The sequence below is a fragment of the Tetrao urogallus genome, assembly GCF_951394365.1.
Source record: "Tetrao urogallus genome assembly, chromosome: 1".
NCBI lineage: Eukaryota > Metazoa > Chordata > Aves > Galliformes > Phasianidae > Tetrao > Tetrao urogallus.
Genome location: NC_136813.1, coordinates 56260027 through 56273730, shown reverse-complemented (window position 1 = coordinate 56273730; position 13704 = coordinate 56260027).

Below are 13704 nucleotides of genomic sequence, written 5' to 3'. Positions count from 1 at the left end.
GACTGATCATAATGACGTGCTGTCAGCTTTTGGCTTCCTTTAAAGAGCATCCTCTACAGAGCTTTTCACGTCTGATTGATATTGATTCATGAGATTCAAGAACTCAGTCCCTTTGCTAAATGTGGTTGAAGTTCACCTGGACTTTCAAAACTTGTTCAGGCTGAGAGGGGGTATGGGAAGCAGGTGAGCTGGCCAAGTGGCTCCTGGTACCACAGGAAGGCAGTGTCAAATGGTGTATGCAGACTTGGAATGGAGCAAGTAATTGCTCATCGCTCTTGAAACAACTAAAAATAATATGACAGATCTGGTCCGCATCAAACACAACGGTTTTATGGGGCAGAAGACAACTGTACGTATGAAAGAGTTGTCTTTTTATTGCCATTTCGTATCTTACTGAAAATGCCACTTTTCCTGGCATTTCATTCTGAAGCAGCATTTTTCCCCAAGAAGCAATGAGTCAAGACTTAACGCAGCACCCACCAGGGCAGTGCTGTCTGGGGATACCAGCAAGCAGAAACGACTCCCAGCATCACGCACAGCTCAGCACCCTGTGCCTCCTGATGGCCAGAGGTCGTGCTTTTGGGCAGCCGTGAATGTTTGCAGTTTTGCTAAAAATCCCTTTATAAAGCCAACAGCTCTTTGCTTGTTTAATTGCCAAATTCTGCTTTAAGAACAGCTGCCCAATAACTTCGGAATAGCGTTGCTGGGTGCGATGTCCCGGGGAGTTGCGGGGTCACCATTAGCGGTGGCGGAGCTCCTCCTGCTGGCTCCTCCTTCGCCCCGGCGGTCGCGCTGCTTCCCACGGACAAGACCTGGCTATGGTTGGTTATGCGATTTGGTTTTTCCCCCTGATTTTTTTCTTCCCCCCCCCTCCTTTATTTTATTTTATTTTAATTATTGTCTTTTTAACCAAAGCAATGAAATTCTGCAGGCAGGGAGGAACTGTTTGTTTGCATGAGACCAAACCTTGTGAGCCTGATGTCTGGCTGTGAGCTATGAGAATGAAGGGGGCAGGCACTTTAGCAGAATCTGTTGTGTCAGTACAAAAGGAAATGATTTCAAACGAAAAGATTGGAGATTGAGACTGGATATAAGGAAGAAGTTTTTTTTACTGTAAGAGTGGTGAGGAGCTGGCACAGGTTGTCCGTAGAGGTGATCGATGTCTCATTCCTGGAGACGCTCAAGGTCAGGCTGGCTGGGGCTCTGAGCAGTCTGACTGAGCTGTAGGTGTCCCTGTTCATGGCAGGTGGGTTGGACTAGATGGCCTTTAAGGGTCCCTTCCAACTCAAATGATTTTATGATTCTAAAAAAACACAGTAAGTCCTTCCAGGCTCAGGGTGCTGTTTCTGCTCAAAGAGATCTAATTATCCGAACCCTGTTGCAGACCTCCAGAGAGCTTCCGAACTGATGATGAAAAAGATGTACGAAGAGGGCTGTTCTTTCCTGGCTAGGCAGTTGCATGTGTTTTTGTTTATCTGTTTTGTTTTTAAATGGATATTTACTCAGCTTTGCCACAGTTAATACATTTCAGAACTTATATTACTATATGGAATTAGAGATTTGATGTAGCAAAGAGAAACGCACCTGAAGCTTATCATCTTATAATCTCATTCTGAGCACTGATGGTAGGGATCAACTAAAGCGGTTTGGACTCAGAGTGGGCTACTGACACTGATGTGATTAAAACCATTCAGGTTGGAAGGAATGTAGGGAGGTCTCCAGTCTAACCCTCTGTTGCAAGCAGGGTCCTTCTAGAGCTCAAATTGAGTTGCTCAGGTCTTGGAAACCCCAAGGATGAAGAACTAATGGGAGAACACAGTGTGCTTGAACTGCTGCTGGGTTGGAGATAGCCTGGGCAGGTGTCCAAGGCTGTAGGGCAGCTGCTGCAGGTTCTGGCCCAAAAAACTAAGTGGTACTCTGTGCAGCCAACTGCTGGCCATGCCTTTCTTGTGCCCCACACTGAGTACCATCGCATGCTTCTATGCTGTCACCACACTGTGTACTGCAGCATAAAAGTGCTCTGAGACTCCAGACTGCTGTCTGGAGCCCTTGGACTGTACCAGTGGTTGCTGAGTCTCTCCCTTTACTCACAGTAGTTAAGGGGTGGCAGGTATGCAGCTCTCATCTATGGCTCTGCACCACAGGCACATCCAAATGAGCAGCTGCCAAAGGACTTCTGATGAGAAACAGCTCTTTTAATTTTGCCTTTCTAATGTTCGTGCTCAATTGAAATCAGCTCTGCATCTGGGAAGCATCCTACTGTAAGTTCAGCATCTTCTTTTCTGCTCCAGGCAGCGTCCTGTGTGAGCCACTCCGTGTGCCAGCACTGAGCCTGCTCTCCATTTTTAGCTTTTTTTCTAGCTGTAATCATTTTACATTCCCATTTTCACTTTACACTATAAAAAGCCTTCCTGATGAAAACGTTGAGCTTACTTATTGTAAGTGCATTGAAAATGGTCAGTCACAGCATTGGTACTTTTCTTTAATCTTCTTCTGTAGTACATATTCATTATTGTCCTTCCTGTCAAACTGGGAGTAAAAATTTCTGTTCCATTACACAGACTTGAGATCCTGAATTCCTCTGATGTGGAAAATTTAGACTCATCGTATATCTGAATATGAAATAATTGTACATTACTAATGGAGTCTCACCATTTCTACTGTATTCAATCTGTCTTGTGTTCTCCTCAGCTCTAAGACTGGCATCATCAGAAGTCTTCCACTGAAGTGTGTTATGACTTGAGGACTATGTTGCTGTGAATAGTCAACTCTTGTTTTATTTGCTTCCAGCTTTAATTTAGTCTGGGTATGCATTACAGATTTCACTTTCAGTGATTATTCAGATAATGCAACTGTTTTCAGTAGAATGAAATGAAAAGCTAAGGTAAAATTCACTGCATTCATGCATTGGAAAACAGGATTTCTATGAATAATGGGGTGGAAATGAATACACTCAGAAAAATTAAGGAAGGAGCCTGTATAAATGTAGGGCAAGCAAAGAGCAAACCTTTGTCATGGGGGAGAGAGAAATCTGTGAAAGAGCACATTCAGTGAGAAATGAGAGGAGTGATTTTCTTTTGACTTTTTCTGCATTGGTTGTACGCGTGTAAATTGAATCTGTATTGATGCAAGGCAGTGATATCTGGAATGCTGTCCTCTTAAAAATGTTATGCTTGAAAAGGTCTGATTTTCAGATAAAATGGTGGGCTAGACTGACTGAACAGGGTAAAATTAAACCAGATCATTGTGAAAAGCCTGTATAAATAATAAGGAAGAATTTAAAAAATGGTGTAAAGCCAATTGTAGTACCTGTGTATGAATAGGTAGGTAATGAATACATGAAACCCAAAGTGGGGAAGTTACTGACTTATACCTGTGTAGCCTGAAAAACTCTCCCTGCTCAGCAGATTTTAATTCCAGAGTGGAAAAAAAAGTTTAGGATATTGCAGGAACAGTGGACAGTGGTCGTGTCTTCGTGTTCAGGTTACAAGTTGCAAGCTTCCCTTCCTTCACCTACTCCTCATAACCTTTTTCCTCTCTCTAACTCCTTTTTCTGTGTGAAACAAGTGTGAAACACCCATATGCACGTCCGCCCTTCTTCAGTTTCATTTTCTGTTATTCCACGTTGTATAAAAATTACTTTTCTGCATTTCCCCATTTATAATTGGTTACTGATAGCCCTACAGATTCAAATCAAAAGTAGAGACCACTCTCCTTCTTTAAGGAAAACTAAAAGGAAATCCCATCCCAGCTTCTGGTCTGCTCTACCAGTATCTTTTCCAGCACTGGGAGTGATACCTAACATCCATCGCATCTCAAAGCGTGTTGCTGTCTGTGCCATTCCATTCTTGCATACAGTCTGAGTGCTGCTGCCGTCACTATTTAGAGGAGGAGGCAGAGGTAATGCTGAGGAGATGGTGATGACTAAGTGCAACTGTTTTTCAGCCTAGGTGAATGTGATCTCCAGGTTAATAATATTTCTGCTGGTGGCCTTCATCGCCTTTATGTGCAGCAGGTGAGTGCTGCACTTTATTAAGGCAGTTTAATTCTATTGGCTTTGACAAATCTGAATTAATATTTTCCGTAACTTGGTTTTGCGCATAGAGGGACTTCCACAGATATTGAACTTCTGTCCTTTCTTCTTGTTTGCTTTTTCCTCCAGAGGAACATCTGCGCTCGCCTGCTCGTTGAATACAAAGTAAAGGTAGGAGATGGGAATTATTCGTGTGGTGGAGCACAGCGAACCCATTTTGCGTGGATGGTGATTTGATGCGACAAACTTCTTTCAGCCATGGAAAAGCAGTGACAGGCTGATTATAGTTTTGTTCCACTGAACAGAGGTTTTGAGAAAAATTGTCTGGGTCTTTTTGAATGGGCTTGACAGGATCCTTGCTTAGGTGGCTGGATCCTGCCCTGGTTGTGAAGGTCAACTACAGTGAAGGTGTGTAAATCACCTCTGTGTGAACTAAGTATCCAAGCTGCCCAAGGATCATGTCAAAATACTCTGTGGGGTCTAGAGAAGCATGTAGATATTTGCTGTCTGCTTTAGGGGATGAGCTGAACTTACTTTGGGCTCCAGATATTCTATCAACGAGCTGGACTTGATTCAGTTGTCTAAATTCAAAATATCTTGCCAAATCTGGTGCCCTATGGTATTAAGACATCTGTCAGCCTCAGTAGATGTCTTATAGAACCCCTGCCTTGCTGAAGTTTGATCAGAAAACAGCTCATCTTAAACAATACTGGATACCTCCACATAAGCAACTGAAATAAGCCTTATCTCTGTATGGTCTGTAATGGGATCTTACGCACCTGGCTCATGTTACTCATTTAGGTGATTCATTCTAAGACTGAATCCTTTCTGAACTCCCTTTCCCCATGTCTACCTCTTGTTCCTCAGTAACTTAGAAACGCTGTGGCTTGACTTGCTGCTCTTCATGCAGATTATAGTAGGCTTAACTTGTGCATGTTTACATAAAGTGTGAGATTTCAAAGATAGGTAGAGCAAGGGCAATCCAAGTACATCCTTGCACAAGAGCTGGGCGTGGAGTTGCCAGCTCTTGAAGTCAGACTTTCATGGAAGCAGGTGTAGCTGCTGCCCTACAATTTCCTCTCGTGTGGATGTGGAGAGTATTTTTGTCTGTCTTGGGCCTTTGACTGCAGCTGGGGAAGGCCCAGCTTTTGCTTTTACTAACTGCCTCCCTTTGCTGCACAGGTACCAGCTAAGTATTTCTGACTGTTATTAATTAATGTAATTAATGTCAACTCCCATTCTGACCTTAGCCTGCTCATTCTGACCTTAGCCTCAAGTGTGATGCTTTTTCAGACCTGGAGTGGGATTTGTGTGCTTAAAATCTCCTCTGTTTCTTCTTTAGATGCATCAGATGATGCCCTAAAAGGTAATATATTTCTTCACAAATCTTACCTTGATGAAGTACAAAATACATAGAGGAAGAGGGAGGACAATCCACATTTGTCAATGTCTGTAAAGCCTCCAGATCATGATTTGTGTGTTCTGTTTTTTTGAAGAACATCTGCTGTATTTAAACACTCTCTTGCACAGACCAAGATGGGGGTTTTATAACACTGAATGGATCTCAGGCTTCCTAAGGCGAGAAATATCACAGAGGCCTTAGTTGCACTTCAGTCCCCTTTTGTGTTCCTCTTGAATTCACTTTTTGAAGACCATGAACTCTTCTTTTGAACTGAAATTTTGTAGTTCTTCCAATCTCAGATGTGGTTATGGGGTATGGCAAATTTTTTGGTGTCTTCTTCCATACTGCCTCCTGTGTTGGCACTTTCTTCTTGCTCCCTTTGTGTTTGTAGTCTCATTTTCAAGACCTTGTTTTTCCCATTATTTTCACATAGGATGCTATTGAAACATCGGCATATTTATTTCTCTTGTGTACTTTCATTCTGCGAAACACTGCAGAAACTGACTTCTCACATTTCTTATTTGTAAATCACTTTCTATGCGAGATGCCTCTTCATGCCTGACAATCCCTTGTCTGCAAAGCCATGGATATTCTGTTGGTAAAAGGCTGGAACCAGCCTTGCTCTAACCCTAATGATCCTATTCTTCTTTCAGTGCCTTTGCAGTCCAGTTTAGGATGTTCTTCTGGTCTGTGTAAATATTTGTGCTGACATTAAGGGAGAAAAATCCATCTCATAAGTGTGGTTCAGAAATCTCAGTCTGTGGTCCAAAGGGACCTCCCCTCCCCTCATCTAGGATGTCACCCATTTCTTTGCATTTGTAAATCGGGCTATGTGTGATCATATTTGATAATTCTGAAGGGTAATTTTAGGCTTTACTTCCTAGAATTCCATTCCTTACATTTCAAAGAATATAAAAGCTCTCTATAATTATTGTTTTCCAATTTAAAAACTTGGAATTCTTCTAATCTATCATCTTTCAGTCTATTATTAGAGAATTTAATAGAATAGAATTTAAGAGCCTTGTGACATCCTGGCTCTTGGAAGCTGCATCTTCTGAGCTTAAGGACACAGCTCTCTACGTGTTCAGCTGGGTTTCTCCACATAAGCCTATTATCTAAGTTCCTGGTCTAGTCCCTGAGGCGTGGTCAACAAAAGGCTTAACCCAGTTCCTTCCACATCCTTCTTGACCAGTTCAAAATGGGACGTGCAGGATGCACGTCCTACAGGTCACGTCCTGCCTCCCTGCTCTGTGTGGATGCTTCAAACAGCGCTACATTTTGGGGAGGGTGAACAACCTGAATGCTTTGTATCCCTTAACAAGGACCTTCCAGGCACATCACTAAGCAAAAATGCTGTGAAGTCCTACAAGTTACAGAGGTACCAATTTAGACAGTCTTGCTGGGTCGCAGCTGGTTTTGTTTGCAAGTATTTCAGGAACCCCAGCACCACTGTTCTGCTGATTGTGAGCACCTCTGTCTGGTCAGTTTGACACTGACTGTGCTCCGCTCAGAGACTTAATCTCAGAGACTTAATCAGTTATCCATACTTTGGCAACTACTTCATGGTAACTAGTTAGTGCTGTGTTAACTAGATCTCAGTTGTGTGCAATAGTATCTTAAAGGTGCAGCACAAACAGATAGCTGAATTTACCCTTTTTGGTATGGAATTAGATCTCCTCCAGGTGTGTGCAGGCAGTGCAGTGCTCTTAGAAGCCTAGGAAATCTGAAAGGCTGGACCTGTGGGCCCGACTTTACCACTGTTCTGTCTGAGCCTGACTGGTTCGGGGCAATGCAGAAGACTGAAGGTAAAACAAGAGGTGACGATTGATATGAACCTAAAAATAAACTCTTATCAGAAGCTGCAAGTTTCTAACGTTTGTACAATGGCAACCTTGTGCAAAGGTTGCGTAGAGTCATTAATGTGTGCAAGTTAGTATGTTGTGGATGTTGTAAATTCAAGCATTTCTAGAAAGGGTTTCTTGGCACTTCAGAAGGACTCTAAAGAAGCTGTTCCACTTGCACTGATTGAATTCAAATTTGTCCTTCCTGACAAAAGTTTTACTGTTGAAAATTTTATTCCTTTTACTTTCAGCACAAAGATATTCATGAAGGGATGCTCAGCGGGTTTATGGGGGGGAAGTGTTTTAGTTAAAAAAGTTTGCATGGGAATTAAATTGCTGAAACTTCTTTTGTAGTTGATCATAAATTCACAATCAAAATTCATTTCGCAGAGGCACGCATTAGCAAGCATTCCAATGATATGCTTTAACCAAATCCAGTGTTTGACACTGGAAAAGTCAAACAATCCAAACAGTCTTCAATCTATAACAGATCAAACTAATACAGTAACATCGGGAGCATGAAATGCTCTCATTACGAATTGGTCATTAATGCCTGATTAAATTATGTATGGAGACTTCAGCTGTTTATCCAAGTAAATTGTTGTTTTTAAAGTCAGTTAAATGATAGCTGGAAAAGAAAACAATGTGGCTGCTGTTAAAACACTGACTTGTATTCATGAGCTAACAGCTATGTCAATCACACTGCTTGCCTGCCTGATGAAGTCCCGAGTTTCTTTGTTTTAGTTATTTAGGAAACTCTTGAAAGAGGTGGTGATATATCGACAGAGAGACTCATGTCAGTATGTCCAAAATTTCAAATATTTATTTATCACTACCAGAAATCAGGGAGATTCTTGTAATTTTGTTTCTTGCTATACTAACTGTTGCACAGTATCTGCCTAGAATGTTCATCTCTAGAGTTGTATCATATCTAGGAGATGTAATTTGTTACATAGACAAGTAAACCTAAGAAGATGCCTTCATAATGGTGACGGTAGGATGAGTGGTAGGATAGAAAGAGAGAGCACATGTTTCTGTTCCCTAATACAGAATTGAAAGTAGAAAAATGGCTCTTCTAGTAACAGGTCTGAAAGAAAGATTAGGAGTTATATGGTGGTCCTGACTTAAATGAGATCTATTTATTTATGAATCTTCTAATTCTGTAGCTGGTAAAAATAAAAGAGAACTGGATTTTTATGATGATGGGATCTATTTGAGGATTGAGGGCTACCAGAAATAAATATTTTCAGGCACGTGAATGGCAAGAAAATCATCAGGAAGCAGCATGGGTTGACCAAAAAGTTGCTTTGCGAATCTGATACATTCCTATAATTGCATGTCTGGCTTGGTAGATGAAGCAGCAGTGGATATTGTTTATCTGGACTTAGGTACAGCTTGTGGAGGTTGGTCTTTGGTGGTCAGATGTCTCCTAGAATGGACCTCTGAGATGCTAAGGAAGGTGTTATTTGGGTGTTGTCAATTGCTGTTGTTTCTTCTTCTTCTTTTTTTTTAATTCCTTTGTCGGTGCGCAGATGAACTATTGTATAACCCAACAAGCAAATCTTAGTCAAGTGAATTGCTCTGCTTGTAATTGCTCTCTCCATTGGTTATAAAGGAAGCTGGAGGTGACTAGCAGAGATCTGACTGTGGCACTCGCACGTATTCGAGATCAAATGGGAAGAATCCTCTTCAGCTCAGGCCATCTGATGGTGTGTCAGGAGGAGACTCAAACCAGAGACTACTCAATGTAGAAACCAGTGACAATTGGTGTTCCCTGGGGATATGTATTGGGATTAGCGCTATTTAACATCTCTGTTGGAGACATGAACAGTGGGATTGAGTGGATCCTCAGCAAGTTAATGAGTGATACAAAACGGAGTGGTGCTGTTGACTTGCTGCCATACAGAATGCCATACAGAGGGTCCATGGCAGGATCAAGAGGTAGCCTGTGTGAACAGCATGTAATTAAAGAAGGGCAGGTGCAAGTCCTGAACCTGGTTCAGGGCAATCCTAAACATGAATATAGATAGAGAGAGCAGCCCTGTGGAGAAGAACTTTACGGTACTTGTGCATGAAAAGCTTGAAATGAGTCAGAAATGTGTGCTTGCAGCCCCTAGAGGTAGCCTTTATTCTCAATTGCACCAAAAGTGGAGAGAGCAGGTCAAAGGAGGTGACTCTTGCTCTCTACTCTGCTTTTGTGAGGCTCCAGTTGGAGTACTGCATCCAGCTGTAGGATCCTCAGAATAAAGGACATGGATCTATTAAAGTCAAGTCCAGAGGAGGCTACAGAAATGATGTGTTCTGTGTTCATTCTTGGCCACAGTCTATTGCAGAACCTTTATTATTGTGTTGAAGTCTTTGACCATTGAACATTGCTTTTAAAACCGTTTGGATGTGGTGCTCAGGGACATGATTTAGTGAAGGGTTGTTAGAGTAGTATGGTTAGGTTGTGGTTGGACTCCATGATCTTTTCAAACCTGAGCGATTCTATGATTCTAAAGAGCTGGTAGAACCTCTCCTATGAAGAAAGGCTGAGAAAGTTGGGGTTACTTAGCATTGAGAAGGCTATAGAGAGACCTCATGGCATCCTTCCAATACCTAAAGAGACCTAGAAAGGTGATCACTGATCTCTTACATGAGATGATTGGCTAAAATGTTGCAGTGCTAGTTCTTTTGTAAGTCTAGCTGCACAAAATGTTTAAACCTGTTGCAATTATTTTAACTTTTTCTCTTATTTTTCTTTTTTTTTTCTTTAGAGGGTTGCTAAGAAAGACAAGGGACAACAGGGAGTATGGGAGGCAGAGGTTCCTATTTGTCATCATTGTGTACTTTCTAGGCTCTTTTTCTGAGTTACTCAGTAAAGTAGAGTTAATGTATTTTCTAAGGAAAAAAAAAATGCTCTATTATGCACTAATGTATTTTTCAAGGAAAATTCCTTCTGGGTCAGCATAAATGTTCTGTAATATTTACTGAAGGAGCTATTTTTCATCCATAAATAGTTTCTTTTATACTTCAAAAGACAGAATCCTTCCGGCTTAGAATTAAACTCGAAGTGTTGCTTTATCAGACCATTTGTTGTTGCAGTAGCTGTTTGATTACAGATGTACATCTTTTTTTTTTTTTTTTTGTCTGATCTTTTTAGAGGCCAATCACTATGGTAACCATCACAGAAAATTGCTTGGTCTCCTTAAAATACCCTTCAGAAAAAGGTCATTTGTTATTAACATTTTCTGACTAAACTCAAAATGATAATAACATCAGGAATATCGTTGTCACCGTTTCTATGCTTGCCTGTGCTTTTCTTCATGGCGTACTTTTCAGCTAGCTATCAAAACAGGGCAAAATATTGATGCTCCAAAACAATTGTAACGCAGCAAACTTTTGAATATGTTTTGAAATATGGAGATTTGCTCACGTGCCCGAGTTTCAGCTGTTAGCACACACAGCTTTGTTTCATTGTTTCTGTTGCTCTGATTCTGAGAAACATCCAGGCTGAATTTCCTTTTTCTACCTCTGCATGCTGGTGCACCACCGAAAAGAAGGAGCAGGCAACTGACTACTGCAGACAGCCATCTGTTGTTGAATTATGAAATAGCTGTTCTGGATGGCCATTTAAAAGCCTGGAAATGGCTGGTTAAAGGTTTCTGCTCTCAGGGTGAAATGCATCCAAGGGGTGTTAGATGGGAAAAATCAGGTCTGATTATAATAATAGGGTCCTAGTCTGTGAATTGAGAATACACAAAGTTGTTCTCTTTCTGGCTCATGCCTCTTGTGCTCTGCTTGATTGGACACGTTGTTTCTTTGCCATTTCACATTATCTGCGTCGCCGGCAAAGGATTCTCACATTTGTATAGCGTTCTTGTTTCGCAGATAGCTATTTCCATCCAACTTTTATTCAAGCACAGTAAACAATTAAAAAAAATAAATCCCTTTTCTTGGAGTTCCGTCATTTTGGAATTGACAAACAAGTTAAAAAGGCTGCCAAAAGAAAGCAGTAGTTGGAGGAAGTTAATTCACATTGATGTGTGCGTGCCACTGATAGCAAGTTATGCCTGTGACATTCTGACATTGCTTCTCAAAAAAGAGAAAGAGTGGAGTGGAGTGAAAGACTAAGAGGATGTTCATTTAATTGGAAAGCCTACTGAGATCTGAGGCAGCTGAGGCAAAGGATGCACCCTTTTTCTGCACAATGGCGTTGGTTGAAGGTTGTATATAAGGTGGCCTTATTAAAGTGACAAGGCAATTTAATTCTTTTGTGCACAATGATTCTACTTCATTGATTTACAATGGGAAGGATATAATTTTGCTAGTGTTGGCAAAAAGCTCAAATGTCAGGCTTTTCAAATTGCCATACTTGCCTTGTTCAGGATGAATAATGAATAAGTCACCTTTTGTCTACAGTTAAATATTCTTGAATAAATACAAAGAACATAAAAGACATAAATGATTGCCTGATTTATATTTAAAATAAAGATCAACATTGTGATAAATGGTTGAAAATGCTTAGTGTGAAGTAATATGACTATGCTGATAATTACATTATCAATTAAGGGGCAGCCCAGGTGTGGAGTGTTGGAGAAGGGATGGCAGAGAGAAACCCCTGGTGTGGAGCGTGCCAGACTTCACTGTCTAGGACGTGTGTGTGGGGAAGAGACCCTTAGCTATGCAGAGGATCTCATGCTTAACGTTCTACCACTAAGTATACCAAAGCATCTACTCTCTCAGGAAGCTGTAGCTTTTTCCTCTCGCTTTTTCACAAGCAGGATGCACTGGTCTCAGTTCTGGAACTTGATTGTGCTCCTGATGCTTTGGGTGGGCAGAAAAGACTATTCATCATTTCTCATTATCTATCTTCATTCAGAGTTGAACAGATTGTAAAGACCAATGTTCGTAGCTGGCATCATTGTCAAGGCCTGGGTAAAACAACTTGGAAGAAGATGAGATGGAAAAAACGTACTGAATACTTTCTCAACATCTGATTCCTAGACTGTAAGCAACAGGTTTCATCTCTACATGCACAGGTACACAGCCTTCTGTTTGGTTAAAATAATTGGCTTGAAATCATGCCCACTTCTGCTACATTGTTCTTCTAATAGAAAGCTTATGTTGTCCTAGGTTGATTCGAAAGAGAATGCTTCTTAGATATTTCTGTTAGATGAAGGGTGTGCTTTGAGGTTGTAGGCAACCTCAGAAGTAGCTGATTGGCATGAGAGTGTTATGGTAAAGATCTCAGGATGTTCCATGCGGAAATGCGAGAGGGCAGTGGAATATGTACAACACATGCTTAGGTCCTACAATACTTGATGATGGAAGGAAGGTCCAGTGCTTGCATGCAAGGGGGCCTTACAAAAGTGCTGTAGGCAACTTTAACACCTTCATAGTTTAACGTGGGCAATTTTACACCTATTCACATACTTTTATAAGTCTGTAAGCCTGAGACGGGGATTTCTGAGACACTTAAACAAGCAAACCTTTCAGAGGTGTGCTGTATGACATTTAGTTGCCACCAATATGAGATCATAATCAGGAACAATTACATCCACCATGCAGAGAGCTTGTATTGACTAATGGAATATTATGCAAGAGCAGCAGACTGCAGCTCTCTAAATGAACCGGACAGTCTGGATTGTAGAAATTGCAGGAAGGTTTTAGGGGTATCACTGACAGAAGAGTGATAGGGAGAGCCTTCTGTTTGGGCAGGGGCAACATTGTGCTCTTCTATTTACTCCCCTGAGTCTAAAATTGAGAGTGACTAGTTTTTCCCTTGCTGCCAAGAGCCGTTTTGGTGGCTGCCTGCCTGCCCTCTCTATAACAGGTTTGTCACTAACTGATTCCTGAGGACTTTGTGAGTTTACAGGTGGCATGAAAAAGCTTCAGGTATGTTTAGTTTTTCCTGTTTTTTTTTTTCTAAAGGAAAAAATGCTGGCTGTAGTACCTCTTTCTGATGTGACTTTTAATACTTAATGTTATGTCAATTGATTGTTTTGCAGGCAGTTATTGTTAGGAAATAAAATTTTGTTTCCTATCAATCATGTTATCTGAAAAAAATCCGTATGCATAAGAACTTACCATTCTGAAGCTGCAAAATATCTTCCCTTCCTTGCTTTTCCTCATATACAATTGAACTAAGTGAACTTCCAAGATTACACTGAAAAGGAAAAATTCATGACAACATGAATATGGCACGTTTCTTCTAGGGATCCTGAATAATTTTAAGCTACAAGTGGTTAAAAAACTTCCATTAAGAAAGAAGATTTAGTGCATAGCTCATAGTAACTATAATAACTATAACTTATAACTATATAAGCTCATAGTAACTCAGCTTTTAGCTGAGTTGTATGGGTTATCATACTCCAGACTGCACTTTTTCTTTCAAGTTGCTGCTATGGATCTAATTTAGTTGTTGTAAAAGTTTCTGTACATCTGTA